The following is a 24,010-nucleotide window of genomic DNA, read 5'->3' as shown; positions in this document are numbered from 1 at the left end:
ACATTACAAGGCATTAAACCTCACAGTAGTTTGAAAGAGGATGAATGTTCTTATAACTCTTGTAAACAATGGATTGACCATCAACGTCTGTCCACTTAGAACTGCAAGGATGCTAGGCATAAGGGACGAAGATTTAACTCCGTCTACACAAGGAATAAGGGCCTATGACAACACTCGTCGTCAAGCTCTTGGAAAAATTACCCTGAATGTAACGGCGGGAGCAATAGAACACGCTACTACTTTCCAAGTAGTAGACATTAAAAATTCGTTCAATTTCCAGTTGGGAAGCCCTTGTCTTTATGACTTAAAGGCCGTCCCCTCATCTCTCCACCAACAATTAAAAGCTATAGTTGGGGGAATTCTTATTACCATCGATGCTCCGCCTATGAGGATCAAGTCTATAGAGAATCCAATCATTAATGTTGAGCACGACGAGGATGATGAAGATTTATGGGAATTTAACGAAGAATTCTCCTTAATACAGGAGGATGAAAGGACCCTTCTTTGTCATGACCCCCATTCCAACATGATTATAAATTCCATGCTGAAGAAACAAGGACATTTTCCTGGGATGACCCTAGGAAAGAAGAAAGGAACGGCAAAACCGCTGAAGTCACCTGACCTCCCTAAGTTAGACACTTTCAGACTTGGTTTTGAACCGACTCGAAAAGATCTCAAGCGAGCCCAAGAAAAGTCAAAAGCACATAGGGACGCTCGCATTCAAAAGAAAGCAATCCCAATGGATCAGTACCCTCTTACACTTAATGGACAATTTATAAAAGAAGGAGAGGACTATCCATGCCATGAATTTCCCGAGCCATTTGTTGTAAATGGCATAAGACAACCGGGATTTGAGATTTTCTTGGATTGGTACTTCACTAATGAAATCCTAACTCCTGTTCACAAGGAGAAAGCACCCCATGCTTTGACTTTAACATCATGGTATTACTGTTTGGGCGAGAAAAGAATGAGCCAACTTATAGAGAAGATAACTCCTCGCTCATTCAAACAGTCCTACAAAGCGAAAGCTTCGATCCCTCGAAGCTAATCACTCCAGCTGAAGGATCACTACAAGGGTGGCGCAAGACTATCAAAGTGACTACTCGAAGTGGAAGGAAGATATCCATCACGACAGGGCAAGGGTCTATGTTTGAAGAGTCGTCTGAGTTAGAGTCTGAGTCAAAGTCTTTCCCCCTAGAGTCTTTTAAGTCTTTAGAAGTAGCACCTTCCCCTCCTATTTCTTCTCCAAGAATAGTTAGTGATCAAGTCCCTGAGGACATATCACTCTTTGATGTAATGATCTCAGAGTATAATAATATTTCTCCTTCCCCTTATTTCTCGTGTTCTTCTCTAACCCAAGATGACGAGCATTGCTTAACTAACAATGAAAAAGACAAAGAAATTATTAAAGCGATGGAAACACTCGAAAATAAAAACACCGGTAATTGAAGAAACTGAAACGGGTTATATCTCAAATGATTCAACCCATAAAAGAGAAGTTAAAATCGGATTAACACTGAATAAACAAGAAAGAACCAATTTAATTAACTTACTTAAAGAATTTATCGATGTATTTACTTGGTCATACTAAGATATGACAGGCATTAATAGGGAAATAGCTCAACACACTATACCACTAATTCCAGGAATGAAACTCGTAAAACAAAAGTTACGTCGAATGAAACCCGACGTAGCTTTTAAAATAAAAGAAGAAGTTCAAAAACAAATAGCTGCAGGTTTCATCAAGGTATCCAAAGGACGACTTCCCTTTGCCACACATCGATATTCTGGTGGACAACACAGCAAATCATGCGCTCCTCTCATTCATGGATGGGTACGCATGTTACAACCAGATTCTCATGGCAGAAGAAGACATGGAGAAAAAAACTTTTATAACACCATGGGGCACTTACTGCTACAAGGTAATGTCATTCGGGTTGAAAACGAGGGTGCTACTTACCAACGTGCAGCAATCGCCTTACTCCATGACCTGATGCATAAAGAAGTCGAGGTATATGTCAACGACATGATTGTAAAATCAAAAGACCGTCCAGGCCGTCAAGTAGCCTTAAGGAAATTTATCGAAAGGCTAAGAAAATACAACATGAGGTTGAAGCCATCTAAGTGCGCTTTTGGAGTCACCTCAGGCAAGCTTTTGGGATATGTCATAAGCTCTAGAGGAAAAGAGGTAGACCCAACCAAGATCAAAGCAATCATGTCAATACCACCACCCAAGAGTGAGAAACAGATTCGAGTATTTATTGGCCGGTTGCAATACATAAGTAGGTTCATATCAAAATTGACGACAATATGTGAACCAATCTTTAAAAAGCTTAAGAAGAATGTACCAGTGATATGGGATGACGAGTGTCAAAAAGCCTTCAAAAAGATCAAAGCCTATCTCGCAAATCCTCCCGTATTAGCACAAGCACTTCCCGGAATACCTTTTAGGTTATATTTGACGGTTACCAAAGAGACAATGGGAGCTATGCTAGCACAAGAAGTAGAAGGCAAAGAGAATGCAATCTATTATCTAAGCAAGAAGATGCTCGAATACGAAGCACGCTATACGCCACTCGAGATGTTGTGCCTCGCCTTGGTGTGGGCCACAACCAAGTTAAGACATTACATGTTAGTGTATACCATCTTCGTAGTCTCCCAATTAGATCCACTCAAGTATCTATTTGAGAAATCTACACTCAATGGACGCATATCGAGATGGATAGTCAATCTAGCCCAGTTTGATGTAAGGTTCATGCCACAGAAAGCTATTAAAGGATCCGTGGTGTCAGACTTTCTAGCAGACTTCCCAATAGAAGACTCCACGCCAATACAAGACAATGAATTTCCAGACGAAAACCTAATGGTTACCGAAGATAATACTTGGACCTTATACTTCGACGGAGCCTCGAACCAAAAAGGATGTGGCGTTGGATTATTAATAGTATCACCTAAAGAAGAGCATGTTCCAATCTCCATAAAGCTTGATTTCGACGTTACCAATATTGTTGCTGAATATGAAGCATGCGTGGTAGGCCTTGAAACAGCTTTAGCATTGGGAGTAAAAAAGTTAAGGATATTTGGAGACTCTTCTTTGATTATCAATCAAATATCTAAAAGGTGGAAAGTAAGGAGCGAAAGTCTTGCCCCTTACCAAACCTATCTAGAAACTCTTGCCGATCAGTTAGAGAAGGTAGAATATACATATCTACCCAGGGAATAAAATCAATTTGCTGACGCCTTGGCAAGACTAGCCTTGATGGTTAGGATTCCCACGGAAATCGAGCAAATGCCTCTAACTATAGAAAAAAGGCACAAACGGACATACATCCAAGCTATAGAAGACGACGAAGTAGTCCAAGACAAAGAAGAAAAGGAAGAACCATGGTACACAGATATACACAATTATGTCACTAAAGGAGAATACTCTCCCCATGCTGACAAAAGAGCAAAACGAGCATTAAGGCTTTTGGCTTCCCAATATGTACTCATAGACAACGAGCTACATAAAAGGGTACCTAAGGGTCGAGCTCTCTTATGTGTAGGAAAGAAGGATGCACAAATAAGGATAGTCCACGAAGGAATCTGTGGCACACATATAAACGACAAAATGCTAGTCCAAAAAATAATGCGAGAAGGATATTATTAGACTACAATGAATAGGGATTTCCATCAATACGTAAAAAGATTCCCTAAGTGCCAAATTTATGCCAATTTACAACATTTTCCTCCATCCTTGCTCTACACCTACACATCACCATGGCCATTATCTACATGGGGAATCGACATCATTGGCAAAATCACTCCCCCAAGACTTCACAAAGTGGGTCGAAGCGCAATCATACGCTAAACTCACTGCAAAACATGTAGCACTCTTTATCGAAATAAATATTATTTCTCGATACGGAGTCCCACATGAAATGATAAGTGACAATGGAATTCACTTTCATGCCGAATGTGAAGAATTGCTACAAAAATACGGCATCCAACACCATCATTCTTCCCCTTACAGGCCTCAAGCAAATGGAGCAGTTGAGGCAGCTAACAAAAATTTAAAGACTATCATCGAGAAAATGACAGAAAATTACAAGGATTGGCCTGACAAACTTCACATCGCATTGTGGGGTTACCGCACGTCAATTCGCACATAAACAGGAAATACGCCATTTTCCTTGGTATATGGAATGGATGCCGTACAACCTGTCGAACTAGAAATTCCATCTCTACGCATAGCGTTAGAGAGTAAAATCGATGAAGTTGAATGGACTAGGGCAAGATATGAAGAATTAATTTTACTCGATGAAAAACGACTAGAAGCTCTACATCACACTCAGTGTTATCGGACTCGCATGGCTAGGCATTTTAATAAGAAGGTGACGAGGAGAAAACTAGGTCGTTATCTAATCTTCCCTCGGTCAAACTAAATTTATAAACACTTAACAAACCTAAAAACGAGTATAGAGGCAAGTCAAGGGTCGAACCCAAAGGAACGGTAATGTTCAAGCACTTTCAATTATGCGCCTAAGCTAGGTCGAAGACGAAGGTAAGAGAGAATACTAACAACTAACAAAACAAGTAACCAAGGAAATAAAACACTAGGAACGGGGATCAACAAGTAATCATGTCAATTGCAACAACTTGGGAAGAGCATTCCAATCAAAGGTCGTGAGGACTAAATTATAAGAGCAATCAATAGGAATCAAAGAGCTATCTCCTAATTGTTAAGTTAGGGTTCACTATGAATAACAAACTAAGAGAATCACAATCAAAACCAATTGATAATTGCAATTCCTAAATCAATTGTTCATGTCATTAGCAATTACAATGCAATCTAGCATAATTCACAAGGCCAAATTGAATTACACACATGCAAACCTTCACTAATCACTTTAATCTCAACAATCAATCAACACAATTCTCAAATTATTCACAATTAATCAATCATACAAGTTTCACCCAATTCCTAGCCAAACAACTATTCAAGAATCATCATCTATCAACTAACAACTATGGAAATCAAGAATCAACAAAATAGCAAGAACAATTACACTAATCAAGCATCAAACATCAAAATTAAACCAAACAAACATGAAATTAAACAAAGAAATAAGGTAAGATAGAGTTAAGAATGCTCATTGATAATAGAGAAAATCTTGAACACAATTTCCACCCTTGTATCTTCAATCTCTCAATAACCATTGAAATCCTTCACTTTCTCTCTCTAAAACTACTCCTAATCTAGCCTAATCTAGAGAGAGAAGCTTCAACCTAAGAGAGAGAACTATTCTAAGACTAAGAAATAAAATATGGTTAAAAAGTTGGTTTTAAAAAGGAATTACAATTCTATTTATAAACAAAGAAGAAACTGGCAAATACCGCGCCGTCTCCCGATGAACCCGCGGCCACGGAGAAATGGGTATGGAACCCTCCGCGGGCTATCTGGGCAACACCCGCGCCCGCGGCCAAAGATGTCGTGCCCGCGGCTAATCCCCTGCTCCAAAAGCTCAATTAGGGGGCCGCAGTCTCTCTAAGACGGAGCACCCTCTCCAAGTTTCCCGCGCCCGCGGAGAGCCTGCGGGGCAACCGCGGGAAGTTCCTGCCAAAATCTGGCCATTTGTGCTTCTTGAGCCCGCGTCCGCGGCTTCACTGACCCGCGCCAGCGGCCTGCTGGCAATACCTTGGAGACCTCTCTAAGGCCTCTCCAAGGCCTCTCTAAGCCCTCTCTGGCCAAATGCTTCTTCCTTGCTTGGTCATTAAGGTCCCAACTTGATTCCTTTGCAAAGGTGATTCTCCAAGTACCTACACAAGCAAACAAAGAAAGGAAATAAAAGGGAAAAAGAGCCAAATAAAAGGAAAACACGAGAAAAACACGAGAACCATAAAGAAAAGAGGAGAAAGAGAAACTAAAGGAAAAAGGACAAAAAATAAGAGAAGAAAGCATGAAAAAGGGAAATAAATAACCCTAAAAGACTACCCTATGAGTGCCATAAATGACACTTATCAAATTCCCCCAAGCTAGACTTTTGCTCGTCCCGAGCAAAACAAAGGCTAAAAAGGAAAAAAAAGGGCTTATTCGAAGCAAAAAGGAAAAAGTGGGGCGAGAATTTACACTAAGACTCACTGGTTTAGGAATCACGGTTGTTTTTAGCTACAACAAGCCATTTAAACCCCTAGATCGCCCTAGAGGACGAGTGATGCTCTCGTAAAGGTTTCCTAAGAGATTAACCCATAACTCTCATAAAAATACAAACAAGGCAAAGCATAAAGAAGGAAATCAAAAGAAAAGAAGAGCAAACACATGTTCATGAAAGGACTTTATAAAATGTAAAAGCACAAATGAATGCAAATCTTTCTAAATAAGTAAGGGTGTGCACGCTCCAAAATACCTAAGGTTGATTGAAACATAAATATGCTAAGCATAGGAACTAGTTATCACACTCCACTTTCATCCCAAACGGTCTTACCGCGTTCCCCCTACTAATCTCATATCTCCCCTTAGTGAGCGTCTCATAGATTCCACGAAGGAACCGGAAAAAGATCAAATTTTTGGCTTACTCGACATCTTGACTTCGCATCCCCTTTCCTTAGGCTATAACCCATGATTCCCTCCACCGATGAATGACTCAACCCCTACGTCAAAAGGTCTTCCCAAAGGTTGTAACGTATGACAAAAAGGGTTAAGGTAGGCTAAATTTAAAATTTGGTGGTTAACCTAAATTGTGAAGCAAAGATTGCGCATTTCTTTACACCATAACCAAGTAATCACCAAACAAAAATACCAACACCCCCAAGCTTATTCAAAGCTAAGATCAAAAACATATACACAAAAAGCGTGAGAACGCTTCCTCCCAAGCTTAAATGGAGCATTGTCCTCAATGCTCAAAAAGGAAGAATACTCACATAAAAATATTTTTGCATTTTTCACTTTTTTTTATTTCTTTATTAGTGCTTTGTGCTCGCCTCTTTTAACTTAGGACGACTTTTTCAAATTTGCACTTGCTTTGTCCTTGCCCTTTTTTTTAATTTTTTTTTTTTACTTTGGACGCCTTTTTCATTTATTCACTTGCCATTATTCACAAAATATACACAACACAAACTTGCTTTCAAGAGAACCAAATATCCAAACTCCTCCACCACAAACTCCAACAATAATGAACAATTGCCTCACAAAAACCAAGAATGGAAACGAAAATGAAACAAAAGGCTCAAGATCTAGAGATGTGGCTTGAAAAGAAGGGAAAAGGCTCTAAGGGTTAGCAAGTAGGTAGTGTAAACCCAAAAACCGAAGAGAATGAAAACTATCCTACAAAAGAAAAATTACCACCCCGAAAAGATGCCTTTGTCCTCCCTAGATGGTTCGTTCTTAGTCTTAGGAATCATACCTTAAGATTCAAGATTAGGTTTGCGAAAGTCAAGGATCCACGCCACTCATGCAAGAAAATGTTGAAAGCTCGAAAAAGTATGAATCTCACATGGTAGTAGCAAATACTCACTAAGGTTGTCAAATCGAAGATAGGGAGAAACTACCAACATGCCACAAACAAGTAGAATCATGTTTCATGATCCCCCTAGTTCTTGACAACTACCTTAGCATGCTTTATCCTAGAATCAACCAAACGTATCTCAAACCGTGCACATCACTACCATTTAGGAAGAAAATCATTCAAGTATACTAGTCCAAATGTTATTATGTCCAAAGCAATAACAAAACGAAACACAATGCAATTTTGCCTTGATAGAAACAAAAATCTTTTTGGAGTTTTTTCAAAATATGAGAACATGGAAAAGCATATACAAAGGTGCATGATATATATGAATCAACATTCCACCAAACATGATAGAATACCCTCCCCCAAGCTTGAATGAGACAACATGCTCAAACATAAATCAAATATTCCACGGGAGGGGAAAAACAAGGAGATTAATCCAATCAAACCAACATATGTCCAATAAGTCATCATCCACTAGAGAAAGAGCAAGGAAGGATATTACTGGATATTAGGTGGGTGTAAATACCCGCAAATGACCCAATTTTAACCTTTCTAAGCTAACAACCTCTATTATTGAAGCTTTCCTAATATTCTCCCCTTTAGCTAGGACTCCATGCTTCTTTTCTACCCAAGCTTTTTTCTCTGTGGTGTCAGCTTTCCTTTTTCCCTTATGTTTGGTAGTATTCTTCTTCCTAGGAATTATAGGTGTTTTGAATTCAACTCTTGCACCTAAGCATTCCTTGGCAGGAATCTCCCTATCACCTAGACGACTCTTCACATCAGTTTTACCCTGATCTTTCTTCGAATCCTTCGAAGGTTTCTTCAGCAATCACTTCTTCACATCATTGGGCAAAGAAGGAGAAACCTTTTGGGTAACCACTTCCCATAAAGATCTAGCACTCCAGTAAGCATCAAATCTGTCTACTTCCTGGGAAACAGGGTACTCATAGGGAGGACGAAGATCCCCGGAAGGTATATTCTGAAGCAAGTCGTATTGTCTTTTTACTCCGCAGGGATAATAATAAGTCATGCGAGACAAACTTGGAAGATGGGAGAAAGGTTGCTTGTTGACACCAACCATCCTTTCTATTTTCCACCATGGGACAACCCACTTGATAGCAAAATTGCGAGATTCAAAGACCTTTCTCCACCCATGGCGCCCTATTTTAGGGAAGGCGTTTCTTCCTCCTCACGAAGCAATTAGGAGTGTACTTCTCAATATTGTCCGGAGGGCTAAGTAATTCTAGCCTTTCCATTAGCCATATCTGTAAAAAATTGCAATACAAATAAATCATTATTACGATACAAAAATATATTTTTTGATTTCTATAATTAAAAATATTATTTTTCTACCTATAATAAAATTGGAGAGCCGTGAAAAGGTGCTTTTGGGTTCCGTTTCAATTCATCAAGACTAATCATAGTCTCTCCAACTATCAATGGCATCGGATTTCTCCCTGATTCAATTTGTTCTAGTACGGTGATTATAATTGATTGACCTTCATTATTATTACCACTTCTAAGAAAAAATTGATTAAGCATGCAAAATAAGAAAGCCCTTCTTCTATATATATGAAAAGATTCAGACAGAGGCTTATCAAAATAATGGCGTGCAAATTCTTTCAAATTAACTATGTTGCCATCCACTATTTTCGATAAATCCCTTTCTTTTAAATTGAAGAAGCGCTCAAAATCCTTGTAATAATATGCATCAACTCTAGGGATTACTATGAGGTCTATTGCAGGGAAGCCTAAAATAGCACCAAATTCTTCTGGCAAAGGGCTAATCTCATCATACCCTATTCTAAAGCAATGAGAATCAACATTCCAAAATTCTAGAGCGGTATGAATGAAATCTAAGTCAAGATCTACCCCTTTGATGCCATAAATTCCCCCCAAGTGAAACAAATCTAATTCTTTTCTGTCTCTAGCATTAAGAGATCGACACCATTCATGAGTGTATTGGGTGAAAGTTTTGGTGACTAAAGACATGATATTATTTTTCTATGTCCAAGAATTATTTTATTCGCTGGAATTATGAGAAGAATCGGCTGGGCAGGGGGCTATTTATACCCAAATTACGAGCAGTTTTAATCAGGATGAAATACAGAGACAGCGTCAATTGGCGCCAGACTCCGCGATTGGCGCCAGTCGCCAAAGCTTGGCGCCACACGCCAAGTCTAGCGCCTGGCGCTACAACCAATTGCGTGGCGCCAATTGGCGCCAATATGCCACGTCATCCGCGCTTTCTTAAATCGCGTTTTTTTACGTTAAATTCAAGTCGACTAATGACTTCACGGCCCCGATTATCTTTTCTAAACATCTCTTTATTCTTCTTTTAATTAATATAGCTATTATATTATTATTATATTATTTTTTTTGGATTTTATTTAGATTAATTTCCAAAATTTGTTATACACACAAGCTTTTATTTAACTTTTCCTTTTTTCATTTTTCTTTTTTTGGGGGAGAGAGTCGGATACCCTCCATCAATAATAAAAATGACGGAATTTTTGCGCAAAATTGTTTGTCACACTTTTGTTGCACACACAAACATGCACATAATAATAGAAAATATAAATAAACTCATAATAGTATAAATATACAAGATATGTCTAAAAATGAGTTTTAACTAAAAGGCAAAGTTCTATACAAAGTCAAAATAAAAAATCACAGGAACAAACTACGGCGCCGGAGGACATATACCCATCATATAGTAAAATTGCGCCATACGTGGAGTCACCTCTCCCCCAGATCTAGCTCCAGTCTCCATAGGAGAAGGAAAACTCAATGTAGGTCCACTCCACCCAAGATCAACCTGAGGCTGAGGCTGCGAAGGCTGCTGCGATGCCGAGCCTACCTCGTACATCCCACCACCTCTAAAAGCCTAGGTAGCTTCTCCCTGGCCTAACGATGCAGCATGAGCGCCCTCAGAAGAAGATCTTGAGCCCTCCACAACATCAGCACGAGCAGCCTCAGAGCGACCGCCTCTACCCCCTGATGTAGTACGGCGACGTCTCGAGCTAGACCTCGCCGGATCCCTTCGCACCTCAGGTCTCGTGCGGGTGTGAGAAGAAATAGGTTGGCCTTATAAAGAGAATTAAATCAGAACCAAGGTAAAATCAAAGCGGTAATGCAAAAATATATAAAGAAAGACTACCTCCCGGACGATGTTGTCCCGACGGCAGGTAGCCGCATTCCTCATCCGGACGAGCTGGCTCTGGAAGGCATCTATACATCGTGCCATCGCCGAAACCACCTCGCGCGAGAACTTTTAAAGAAATAAGTCAGTAAATATGCATAATATATATGGACAAAAATTGCAAATAAACCAAGCTTACTCGAGTCTGGTGGCGAGGAATCGACCGCTCTACAAAGCGCTCGTCCTTGGGAGCCGGAGGAATCATCTCCTCGATCAGCCCATATGTCCCCTGGTAATGGATGGACATACGGGGTGGCACGAACTCAGCAGCACCGTCCTGATAAAGCAAAAAACCAAGTCAGTAGAAGCATTACATGGGGGCTACTTAACGGAAAGTAATAGCTGAAAAATCTTACACTCACATCCTCAGCCGGTACAGGGGTTGGAGCTAACAATGGCAGTAGCTCCTTAGCATAGCACCGCCCGGGGATCGCGTAAGACCGCCAAGGGGTACCAGCTCCCTCGGACATGCTCAACAACCGTGCGTCGTCGGACATGTGACGTGGTGGAGTTGTAGGAAAAACGAAAACATCAGAGGAATGTTGTCTAGCAATCCTCTCTCCCAAGTACGCAATCGCTCCATAAGTCCCCAGGAAATAGCGACGCTCAGCGGAGTACTGTGTGGCTGACCCAGGGACTGTCCAGCTGCCCCACGGCCGATACACCACCTCAGGCCCCTGTAAAGAACATTGATCTGCCGAGAGTCTACCTAAAGCGGCGCAAAAAGGCAAATAAATAAAAAATCGTACCGTGATTATCAAGTCTCGGACATATGTAGTGGACTATCCACACGGCGACCGCCCCAAGGAGCGCTCACTAGAAATCCGCGCGGCGATGGTCTCGCCGGCGCAGCAGAGGGGAACTCCTCGTAGAACCAGATCTACAATGAGTTAAAATTGTTAGTAAATGCTAGCTAAAATGTAGAGCTAAACTTTATAGGGAATAATTTTTACCTCTACAACCTTCCAAAAGGCGGACAAAGCAACATTCGTCCCAAAGGATCGGTGTGGACACGAGTCCCTCAGTGCACAAATGAAGTCAGCGTAGGCCAAGCTGGCCCAGTCATAAGTCCCGATCTGGTGTAAATCGCGGACATCAGGAAGGTAGTAAAGCAATGCCTTACTACCCTTATCAGTGGAGAACGTCCCTGACAACAACATCAGTGCAAAGATGCGCACCCGTTGCTCTTGGGTGGTCGCATCGTCATCAAAAGCCGCTGCCAGCGTCGAGCGGCGAATCCCCCTGGCACTAAACTAAGACGTCTCAACCTCAGCTCGGGCCCGAATAGTGATCGACACCAACAGCTCCTCGACCTCGGCAGAAAAGACGTCGATTCCACTATCGAACGGCAGTGGCACAGAGTTGAACTCAAGTCCTGTTATGAGACTGAAGTCCGTGGGGGTGACCATCATCTCGCCTTGGGGGAAGTGGAAATTGTTGGTGGTGTCCCAGAAGAACTCCACCAAAGCACGCACTATATGGTGACCCCCACTGGAGGCAACCATCGCCTCGGAGGTCTCAAACAAGGTAGCCAGTCAAGACTCCCATAGGAGTCTCGTCTAAAGATCCCTGGCGATGTACATCTTGTACAAATCGCCCAAGCCATCACAGCTGGAACCGTGATAGCATGTCCTCCCAACCGTGATGCCCCGTCTCACCCTCTCAGAAATGTGGGTGACGGGGGCAAAGAACAGGGTCCGCTCATCCCACTCGGGGAGTCGACCAAACGAAGTAGATGGTGTAGCGTCGTCCTCTACGGGCTCATGCTCCCGTCGAGTGTTTCGGGACCGTGAACCCGAACCTCGCCGTCTAGCCATACTACATTGTTCAAAATCATTATAAATTAAGGTTCTATAGTATCTAAGGTTCGCCTAGCCACATGATACTATGTTAAAAAAATTGAGTACGTAGTACTAAAACAGAGCAGAAATTCAAATTGAGCATAACGACATTTTTTAAGCAATCACACAATTTATTGCGATACTATAGTAATTATTGTGACAAATTGGACAAGAATTGCTAGCAAAAACATCAAGAACGGGACACATTGTTCTTCACGACCTTAAGGGGTCCAACAATGGAAAATTGCTCATTTCTTCACCAAATTGAGTCAAACAAGTCTCAAATTACTCCCAAGGCAAAATATAAACATAATTAAGCAATTTCATGGCACAAAATTTGATAAACAAAGTGAATTAAGCATTTTAAATTTCGAATGTACATGAAATTCGTGAATAAACATGTCAAAAATTCATTTAAACTGATGTGAGTTTGAAAAAAAACTTACATAGATCGGGAAAGTAAATGAAAAGAGCTTTAATTTGCAACAAATTTGAGTGAATTCGGTTGAGAAACGAGCAATAACCAAGCAATTGAAGTTATGCAATTTTTCGAGCAACTTGCACGACGAGCAAAAGCAAAATGAAAAGGAAAGGGGTATTTAAGGAAAACCCCGTGTTGGCGCCAAGATCTAGGCATTGGTGTCAAAAATTAGGCTTGGCGCCTGGCGCCAATCCTAGCGCCTGGCGCTAAGGCTTCTAGTGTGGCGCTGATGGCTTTTCAGCGGCGCCAGAACACTTAGCCACTTAGTGGGGTTGTTCTATCTTTTTGCAACATATTTTGGGTTCCTTGGAACGCCTGTTAGCCCCTCTAAGCAATTTGACATGATTTTTAGTAATTGGCTTGATTACGTAAAGTGATTGACCTGATGAAAAATCTTCTCACTTAGCGTAAAGCGCCTAAGCATTGGCTCATTGACAAAAGGCACCGACATACTGGTTCATTCGCAAAAGGCGCCGACATACTGGTTCATTCGTAAAAGGCACCGGCATGCTGGTTCATTCGCAAAAGGGCATCGACGTACAGGTTCGAAACAACGGAAGCGCCGACGTACGAGCATAGCGGAAGCAAAGTTCAGGCAAACTTTTAAAGATCGACAAGTGGAGGTCTTCGGTAATTTCCTTTGGAAAATATTCGCATCAAATGAGGATGACTTCAAGCGAGGATATCTTCGACGGCATTCCCTAGCTTGTGGAGAGTTGTCACAAACAACTGAAGATTGTTTCAAGAGAAATAATCTTCGATAATATTCCCTTACACCTGGAATATGATTTGACTCAAAGCATTTCTATGTAGAATTTTTGTGTTGTAATAGAGACGCAAGTGATATATTTATCTTCATTTCACATGAATATGGACTTTACTTTATTTAGTGAGAACGACACGATTGCTAGTCAATTTTTCTTATTTCAAAATCTATTGATAAAATAAAGAAAAAGAGTTTTCTTTTTTTCTTTCTATTTTTTTATCAATGCGGATGAGGATTGTTTCAAGAGAAGAAATCTTTGATAGTATTCCCTTGGACGTGAAATATTATCAATGCGGATGAAGATTATTTCAGGAGAGATAAATTTCGATAATATTCCCTTGGACGTGGGATATTATCAAAGCGGAGGAGGATCGTTTCAAGCGAAGCAATCTTCCATATTGGAAGCAATTACAGGCGAAGAGTTTTTCAAGCGAGATGGCATTCTCTAGCTTGCAGGAGGTCATCAAAACAATAGTAAAGCGGCAACAATCGATTATTTTCAGAGACGTGTGCTTGACGATGCAAGATACGCATTTCTTAACTCTTTTATCTGTTTAACTAACGCTAGTTTGCAGGTATTGGCGTTACAAGAGTGATTTAGGATCGTAGAACGTTGTGAATCATTTTTCGTCCCTATCGATTTTGACTTTTGTTTTCGGAACTCACGTTTCTCCAGACTCAGTCAAAGTGGGGGCTTCTGTAGACACCCATTTGTGTCTCCCCAAAACCAGACCCAGTGATGAGTACCTTTCACATCAAATCATAATCGAATGAAGTGAAAATGTGGAAAGTCTAGTGTTGCGGATAGTTTTAATTTTTTTTCTCTTCTCTCTGTTTTTTGAAAACTTATTTTAAGAAAACTGCCAATCCAGTTTGGTTGGTCTATGATATGGGTCCAATAGTAGTGTAGTTGGATAGGGCTTCACAAGAGCTTTCCAACGATATATTATAAGCCCAATTCCGACGAATATTGAGGATGTTAAGGCCAATTTACATAAATGGGCCCGCTTTGAGCTTTATATACGGCCCAATGATCTAGGGGAGGGCCTAATATGATTTATCATTCCTAATGCAATTAGGAATGGTTTTAGTCTTCTAGATTCTTCAAGAAGGTTTTTTTCATTCCTAATTCAATTAGCATCGATAAATTGACTTTTGTTGACTTTTCAGAGTTTTAACTAAAATCAAAGAGTATTTTTGAGGAAAATATACGATTTTATCCTCCTGTACGGTAGAATTTATCTAATTTGAGAAAGCGCGTCAAAAACAGTGTTGGCGCCAAACGCTAGGCATTGGCGCCTGGCGCCAATAAGCTGGCGTTGGCGCCAGCTATGTTTCACGTGCGCCAATACTCTGTTTTGTTAATTTTATTTTTTTGGCTGATTTTCTCTATAAATAACGTCGTAAAAACTCCGTTTTGATTCACCTACAATCAGTTTGGAATTCTCATCTCTAATTCATTCATCTCTCTTTCTTTCTTTATCTAACCTTGCTTTTTAAATACAAAATTCCGTATTCGCAAGATCTAGAAACACCTAGCCATATTCGAAGTTGCCTTCGTCCTAGACGTGAAAGGTTTAATTTCTGAGGGTTTGGTCCCAAATCTCTATTTCAATTATTTAATTTAATTTTTTATTTATTTTTTTCCTTGAAATTACTAACGTGTGTATTTTGTTATTAGAAAGAGGTACGAGGCATCAAAGTAAGTACTTTAATTGATGTTATGATAAAGTTATTATGTTTAAATTGTTATTATGATATTCCTAGTATCATGTCTAGGGTAATTTTAATATTAAATATGATTGTTACGATGCTTCCTATGTTCTTCCTAATATTTATGATTTTTAGTATCATGTTAGTGTTAAAGATTTGATTTTTATTGCTTAGTGACATGTTAGGATTTGTTATTAATCTTGTTAGTATCATGCCTAGGATCTTGCTATTATTATTATGCTTTAATATTAACAATAATATGATTACGATTACAATTGTTATAATTTATGATGATTATGAATATTATTATTATTATTATTTTGATGATGATTTTATTTATGATGATTATTATTATGTTGCTTGATATATTATTTATTTGTTGCTTGATCACGCCTTTTATGCATGTTTAAAGGGAATCTATACTTGTAATCACGCTTAATAAGATAATTAATAATATTGTTAGGGTTAATGTGATTATAACTCAAGTGATTGCCAATAATAGTTTTATTTGTTTAATATTCAACCAACATAGATAAACAGGTTTAGGGTTAATCCTATTGATCGCATGTTAATTAGAAAGCGCACATGAATACGATCAGAATAAAGTAGAGTCCTATTATTAGGGCAGGTTCAATCTCTTTTAGGTTGGATTTGTACCTTCATCCCCGAACCCTTATTTGGTTCTAGACCTTATGGAGTCGAAGATCTCTTGGATTGTTAGGGGTGTAACCTTCACCCTGTGAACGGTTTACAAGTTCCTAAAACTTATTGAGGACTCTTTTTCTCTATCTTCTTCCCTTTTGGACGCCACCATACTTTAGTGTATGATCACAATGGGGTTCAATCAAGGGGATTAACGCTTGAAATTATTCCCTACAGGTACACAAACACTTGTGCGAGGATCGGCTAGAGTTACGTTCGGCGTGATTCCTAACGGATACGTAGGCAACCACAAATCGAGGTGCGGCCGTAATAAAAATGCTTTCATATTTACATTAATAATTGATCATATCAAGGGATCTCCTATGTTCATCGCATTTATATATAGACTTGGGGGCTTGATCCCTACATTATTAGGTTACCTAGTTTAAGAGTCACATTATTTAACTCTTTTAAAAAAAAAAAATATGTTTCCATACACTTATCCTTTGCAGCCTAGCTTTAGTGTAACTTTCCCACACATCACAGATACATAGACAAATAATCCTCTTCTTCGAAACCTTTTGTCATGAAATCTTGACACAATGTTGAAGTAAGCTTTGTCATATCAAAATCACTCATCATTGCATCACAAAGTAAGAAGTGCTTAGCCTCCGCGCCTAAGTTACCCAAATACTTTCATCATCGAGTCAACAATTGAGGTAGCCTAGGATGTTATAATCATTGCACTATGAGATGCAACGTCGATGCATGCATTTTACTAAAGTCATTAAACATGCATCATCAAACACTTTACTTCTTCGCTTTTGCATCTTTCGTTTTCGGGAGAAAGCCAGTACCCTCCACAAAAATGACGGAAATTTTTTGCTATTCTGCATTTTGAGTCAAACACATCACAACACAATGCACACACGAGTCATGTACACGTTGAGTCATGTCGTTTTACCACATTGAGTTAAGTCTACGCACACGAGTCGATTTGAGTACATTGAGTTACACGTCAATTCAGGCAATAGTATTATGTCACACAAAGTCAACCTTAAAGAAATGAGCAAACTCCTATAGTCCAAAATATAAATGCAGGCACACTAAGTCCCAAACGGACAAGTGATCTTTACAAAAAATTTAAAGAAAAAGGACACAAACAACATAGCAAATCAACTAGAGTCAAATGGTCATATTGATTGCTTGGGTTCCTTGGTACGCCAATCAGCCCCTATAAGCAAATCGACATGATTAATAGTTGGCTCGATTACAATCGCAATAAGTTATCGGCCTAAAGACGATCATCTCACTTAGCTTAAGCGCCTAATCATTGTCTCATTATAAGCACCAAGGAATTGGTTCAAAAGCAAGCACATCAGAAAAATGAACATTTTCTAAGATTGGATTGTCATCTCAAACTGACAATATTTTCAAGAGTGAATTTTCGAGCATCATTCTTCAACGACAAATTTTCTAAGATTGGATTGTCCCCTTTTTCTTTGTTTCCAAGAGTGGATCGTCGTGCACCTTCTCTATTGGCAAGATTTTTCCAAGTTTGGATTTTCATACATTCATCAAATCTTCAAGAATTTTTCCAAGATTGAATTGTGATAACAAACTTTCAATGTTTCCAAGCATGGATTGTTATGCTCCACCTAAGTTTGCAAATTTCTTCAAATTTTGGATTGTCATCAAATCCTTGGCAATATTTCCAATATTGGATTGTCATACACCTAGTTCCCTATGGAAAAATTTCCCAAAGGATTGTCGTAGGTCTCTATTCATCTTAATTTCAGCAAAGGTTCCCCAACGTGGATTGTCATTCATTTTAGTAGTGGCAAATTTTCCCAAGACGGATTGTCAGTCGACTCTTTTTTGCAAATGTTCCAAGACGATGACAGTCAATTGTGGCAATATTTTCCCAAAAGGATTGTCGCATAATATTGGAAAATTTCCAAGGTGGATTGCTTTCAAGAGTTATATTCCCAGACGTGGATTGGATCATAGCAAGGTTCTTATGACAGATTGTTAAAAAGCATTGTCAACTTTTCCCAATTTGGATTTTGGCAAAATTTCCGAGATACGGATTTTTGCATCATCGTGGAAACATTTCCTAGGATGGATAGTTACGTGTCATTGACAACTTTCCCTAAATTGGATTGTCGTACATCATTTAACAGTTGTGTTGGAAACTATTCCTAAAGAAGAGAGGATTGTCAACACACCTAAGGTATCAACACATCAAGAAAATTCAAGAAAAGCATTGAGTATCAACGAGTTGTGATCTTCGATAAATTTCTGAGGAAAGTTATCACTATAAAACTGAAGATAGCTACAAGCAACGTTCTTCGATGATGTCCCAAGGTAAAGAGGATAGCGGCAGGCACAACCGTGGCGAGGTACTGCCATAACCCTGAAGATGGCTACAAGCTGTCACCTTTGACGATGTTCCCAAGGTACTATGGAGGATTTTCACAAGCAATTAAAGATGGTTACAAGAAACGGTCTTTAAAGATGGCGTTCACGATGCACTGTAGAGGTCTTCACAACAAAATGCAGTAATAAATCGGTTATCCCAGAGACGTGTGCTCAGCGATGTAAGATACGCGTTTCCAACTCTTTTATCTATTTAACTAACACAAGTTTATAGGTATAGGCCTTACAAGAAAGATTTAGGATCGCAGAACATTCAGAATCATTCTCCGTACTTAACACTACTTTGACTTTTGTTTTCGAAACTTGCGTTTCTCCAAACTCAGTCAAAGTGGGGGCTTTTGTAGACCCCTAATTGTATCTCCTCATAAGACAAACCTATTGATGAATATCTTTCACATCATTGATTATCAAACGAATTGAAAGTGTGAAAAGTCTTGTGATGCGGTTGTTTTAAAAAAAATATTCTTTCTTTTTTTGAAAATATTTATTTTCTTACTATATTTATGAAAACGTCTATTCCAGTTTAGAATGGTCCATGATAAGGGTCCAATAATGGTGTATTTTGATGAGCCTTGAAACGACCTTTCCAATGATATATTATAAGCCTATTGCCGATGAATAATGAGGAAGTTATGACCAAAATACTAAATTGGATCCAAACCGAAATTTACCTACGACCCAATGATCATGTGGAGTGTCCGAAGGTTTAATCCTATTCCTAAACTAATTATGATTTGATTAGAATCTTCTACAAGTTTCTAAAAGATCTTAATTATCCTTTTTGAAAAGATAAAATTAAAGAATTTGAAATAAAAGAAAAACTATCCTTTTTAAAACTTTTCTTTTTTAAAGTCTTAATTCTATTCGAATTTAAAGATGTTCAAAGACAGACAGATATTATTTTTATGCTTCATAATTTTTATCTAAATCTTATATGGTTGGATAGATCTTGAAATTATCTTTTAAATCATATTTTACAATATTAATTTCGAGCAATAACAAAAAAGACATGAAAGAAATAAAAAACTCTATCCAAACTGACACCGTCCCACTATTTCGACCATATATTTTTCTAATTGGGTTGGAAAGTAGATTTCAAGAGATTTCCAGTGACTTATTATATGACTTATTTGGACTTCTAGATCAAAAGATATGATAAAGACAAAATCTGAAAAACTACTGACCAACGAATTTTATTTCGATTCGAATTCGGATTCTTTTCCATTTCATTCAACCCTCTTTTTTCTAATAAATAGAGGTCATACCACCCCTTTTTCAATCATCAAAAATCACCAATCATCACTCTTCTCTCTCTAAGCTAAATTTTATTCTTCCTCTATTCTTTTTTATAAGCCTAGCCCTTTTCAAAATACAATATTCCTCATTCACAAGTTCTAGACACACCTATCCAAGTTTAAAGTTGCTTTCGCCCTAAACATGAAAGGTTGATAATTTCTGAGGGTTTGGTTCCAAATCCCTATTTCAATTATTTAATTTAGTTATTTGATTTAATATTTTCATTGAAGTTAATAACACATGTATTTTGTTATTAGAAAGAGATACAAGACATCCAAGTAAGTAATTTAATTATTCTTTTGATATAAAAATCATGCTTTGATTATTTTGATTCCTAGTATCATGTTAGGATCTCCTTATAGTTCCTAGTATCATGTTTAGGGTAATAACTAATATTTCTAATATCATGTATGTTTATTATGGGATGCTTCTTATTCTTTTTTAATATCATGTTAGTATCATGTTAAGCGATGGCTATGTCTCCTGGTGATAGTAATTGTCTGGTGATAGTGCCATCGTCTGGCGGCAGGCACTGTTATCTCGCGCTGAATTCTTCCAATACCAAGTCAAAAATCTACCTTCTTGTTTCGACTAGTTTCTAGTATTGTTTGCTTGGATTTACTTCCTGATTGAGTTTTTCCCTTTTTTTTTGAACCCATATTTGCTTTACATATGGCCATAACCCTCTAGGAATTCATGCTCCATCTACCCAAACAAACGCTCATGGCAACAAAGGGTACATCCGAGTTTGTGAATTCACTAAACCGTGGAAGGAAGTTTAACTTGCGGGGTCCTATCCACACGTGCCAACCATTTGAAAGTTAAGGCTTCCGCGCGGTGCATCTGGACTCATAACCATGGACCCTTTTTGAATAACCCTTATCCTTGAACTTTTTATATCATGTTAGTATAATGTAAGTATCATGTTAATATCATGTTAATGATAAAGCTTTGATCTTTAATGCTTAGTGACATGCTAGGATTTGTTATTAATCTTGTTAGTATCCTTCCTAGGATCTTTCTATTATTTTTTATGATTTATTGAGATTATAATGATGATGATTTTTGTTATTTTGCTTGATATTGTTATACTTATCACTTGATCACACCTTTTATGCATGATTAAAGGAAATTTGTACTTATAATCACGTTTAATAAGATATTTAATAATCTTTTTTAGGATAATATGATTATAATTCAAGTGATCTCTAATAATAGATTTGTTTGTGCATCAATATTAAACCAACATAGATTAAATAGGTTTAGGGTTAACCAATTGATTGTATGTTATTCAAAAAGCGCACATGAATATGAGAAGAATAAAGTAGAGGTCTATTTTAGGGCAGATTCAATCTCTTTTAGGTTAAATTTGTACCTTCATCCCCAAATATCCAGTCATGGTTCCAGATCACTATGGAGTTAACGATCTCATGGATCGTGAAGGGGTGTAACCTTCACCCTGTCAACTGTTTACAAGTTCCTAAAACTTGTTGGTGACTCTTTTACTCTAACTTCCTTCCCTTAAGACGTCACCATGCTTAAGTGTATGATCACAGTGGGGCTCAAGTGTAGGATGCTTAAAATATTCCCTACACTATCTAAGAAACAAAAGAAAACATAGTGAGAAGGTCTTTCCAACATTTGGTCCATGAATGGGAGAGGAAAATGGTCCTTCTTTGTATTTTTATTTAATCTCCTATAATCAATTCATACCCTCCACTCGGTCACCGTCCGAATGGTGATTTCTTTTCCTCCTTAATTTTTTATGATAGTCATTCTACCCTTCTTTGGAACTACATGAACCGGGATAACCCATTTTCTATTGAAAATATGCTTCACGTAGATTCAAAATCTCTTTCTTGACAACCTCTTAGAGGTTGGGGTTCAACCTCCTTTGAGGTTTAATGGAGGTGGATTGATTATCTTCAAGATGAATACGATGCATGCACAAAGAAGGGCTAATACTACCCTTAATATCATCAATGCTATACCCTATCACATCTTTATAATTTCTTAAAACATCAAGTAATTTTTCCAAATGAACTCCATCAAGGGTTGCATTGACGATAATAGGGTATTTTTCTTCATCATCAAGATACGCAAATTTCAAAGAAGGGGAAGGGCTTTGAGTTCTAACTTGGGAGGAGGCTTAAAACTCTCCTCCAATTTCTCCTCTACTTGTTCAAGCTCGATTTCCACTTCTTGTTCAACCTCATCCACTTTTGAGGTTTCTTCCATAGCTATGAAGAACTCTCTTGCCTCTTGAGAGTAAAACTCTTCCTTGCATGTAAGAGCTTCGATCATCAAATTTTGCGGCCTCATTACTACCCTCCCCTAATGATCTAACTCCTCACTAACAACATCGACTCGGTTGCAATATGCGTGTAATGGTCTTGAGTAATATGGAGAACTCAAAGACAATCTTCTCATCGGCCACCTCACATGTAATGGTGTTTTTCTTGCAATTGATGACCGGCCCCAAGGTTTTAAGAGCTTCACGAATCAAGATTAAAGGAGTATCAACATCTTCCTCAATATCCATCATTACAAAATCACATGGCACATAGATATGCCCAACTTAAATAGGAGCATCATCAAGTTCACCACAAGAAAGTTTGACCGAGCGGTCGGCTAGTTGAACTATTTTTCTTGTGGGAATCATTTTAATATTGATATTTTATGCAACGGAGGGGGGAATTAAGCTAACACTCGCTCCTAAATAACTCAAGGCACCTCTAGGTTCCATGTTACCGATCTTAACCGGTAAAGTAAAGCTTCTCAGGTCCTTTTTCTTTTGCATCTTGTGTTGAAAGAGTTCACTAAGATGATGAGGGAGGGTAATGAGCTCGTCATTGAGATTCCTCTTGTTGGTTAAGATCTCCTTGAAAATTTTGGAGTTGTAGGAAGGCATTTGGATAACAACATCGTTGAGAGGGACACTGATGTGTCAGTTCTTCATTACACAAAGGAATTTTTCAAATTTATCTTTCAACTTTCTCTCCACAAGCCTCCTGAGAAAAGGAACCGGCTCATCTAGATTCCTAGTCTCACTAGGACTTGAGGTTGTTTTCTCATCATTGTGCTTCTTTTTCCCTAAATTCTCTTCTTTCCTAACGCCTTTGTCTTCTTCAAGTCTCTTCTCCACCCTCACACTTTCTTCTTTCCACTCTTTCGACTCTTCATAAGATGTGCCCAATCTCAATGTAATTGCCTTGCAAGAATCGCGTTTCATGTTGTGAAGAGGTTATTAGGTTGTGGTTGCCCGAGTAAGGTAAAAGGTGAGTTAAAAGGTATTCTCTCGTCCAATTAGGCTTATTGTGAATCAACCATCTTGTTATGAGCTTTGACCTCTTGCATTTGTTTATTCATGGCTTGGAGTTGTTGAAGAATTTTTGGTTTGTGTGGAATCAGATTATGATGCTTGATCTTGACTCCTTTGAGACCCTTGATTTTGATTGTTGTATTGGTTTTGATTGTTGTATTGGTTGTTTCTTGGGTAATTACCCCTTGGGTTTTTGTTTTGAGGTGGAGGTGGGTTTTGATATTGAGGGTTGGAATTGTATGATGGTTGAGCTTGTTGCCCCATTGTTGAGGTTAAGGTGCAAATCTAGGTGGTGGTTGTCTCCAAGCTACTCCTCCACCACACTAGGTGAAAAAACGAAATTGGCATCGGTTCAAAACCCCTCAATGCCACCGGTTTGGAACCGCTGCCAATGTGGGGGGTGCCAATTACTAGCATGAAAAGGCACCAGTTCAAACCGGTGGCAAAAATGGTTATTGGCACCGGTTAACCGTTGGCAAAATTGTTTATTGGCACTGGTTAACCGGTGCCAAAAGCGCCTAAAATATTTTTTTTTGTCTTTTTTCACTTAACAATTAAATCAACTAAAATAAATAAGAACATCACAATATAAATCGAATTTAAATCAATATAATCTAAAGTTTACAATATATAATAAAAAAAATGCAACATATAAATAAACAAATAAAATTACAATATATTCATAAATAAAAAAAATTACAATATATTCATAAATAAAAAAAATTACAATATAAATAAAGAAAAAAAAAATTAAACCCCATACACATCGAAATCATTATTCTTGCATCTTGATTCTTCAATTTAAGATATAAATCAAT

This window comes from Chenopodium quinoa, unplaced genomic scaffold (genome assembly GCF_001683475.1).
Source record: "Chenopodium quinoa cultivar QQ74 unplaced genomic scaffold, ASM168347v1, whole genome shotgun sequence".
Classification (NCBI taxonomy): Eukaryota; Viridiplantae; Streptophyta; class Magnoliopsida; order Caryophyllales; family Amaranthaceae; genus Chenopodium; species Chenopodium quinoa.
The sequence above is the reverse complement of the archived record's forward strand: the minus strand, read 5'-3'. Positions refer to the sequence as shown.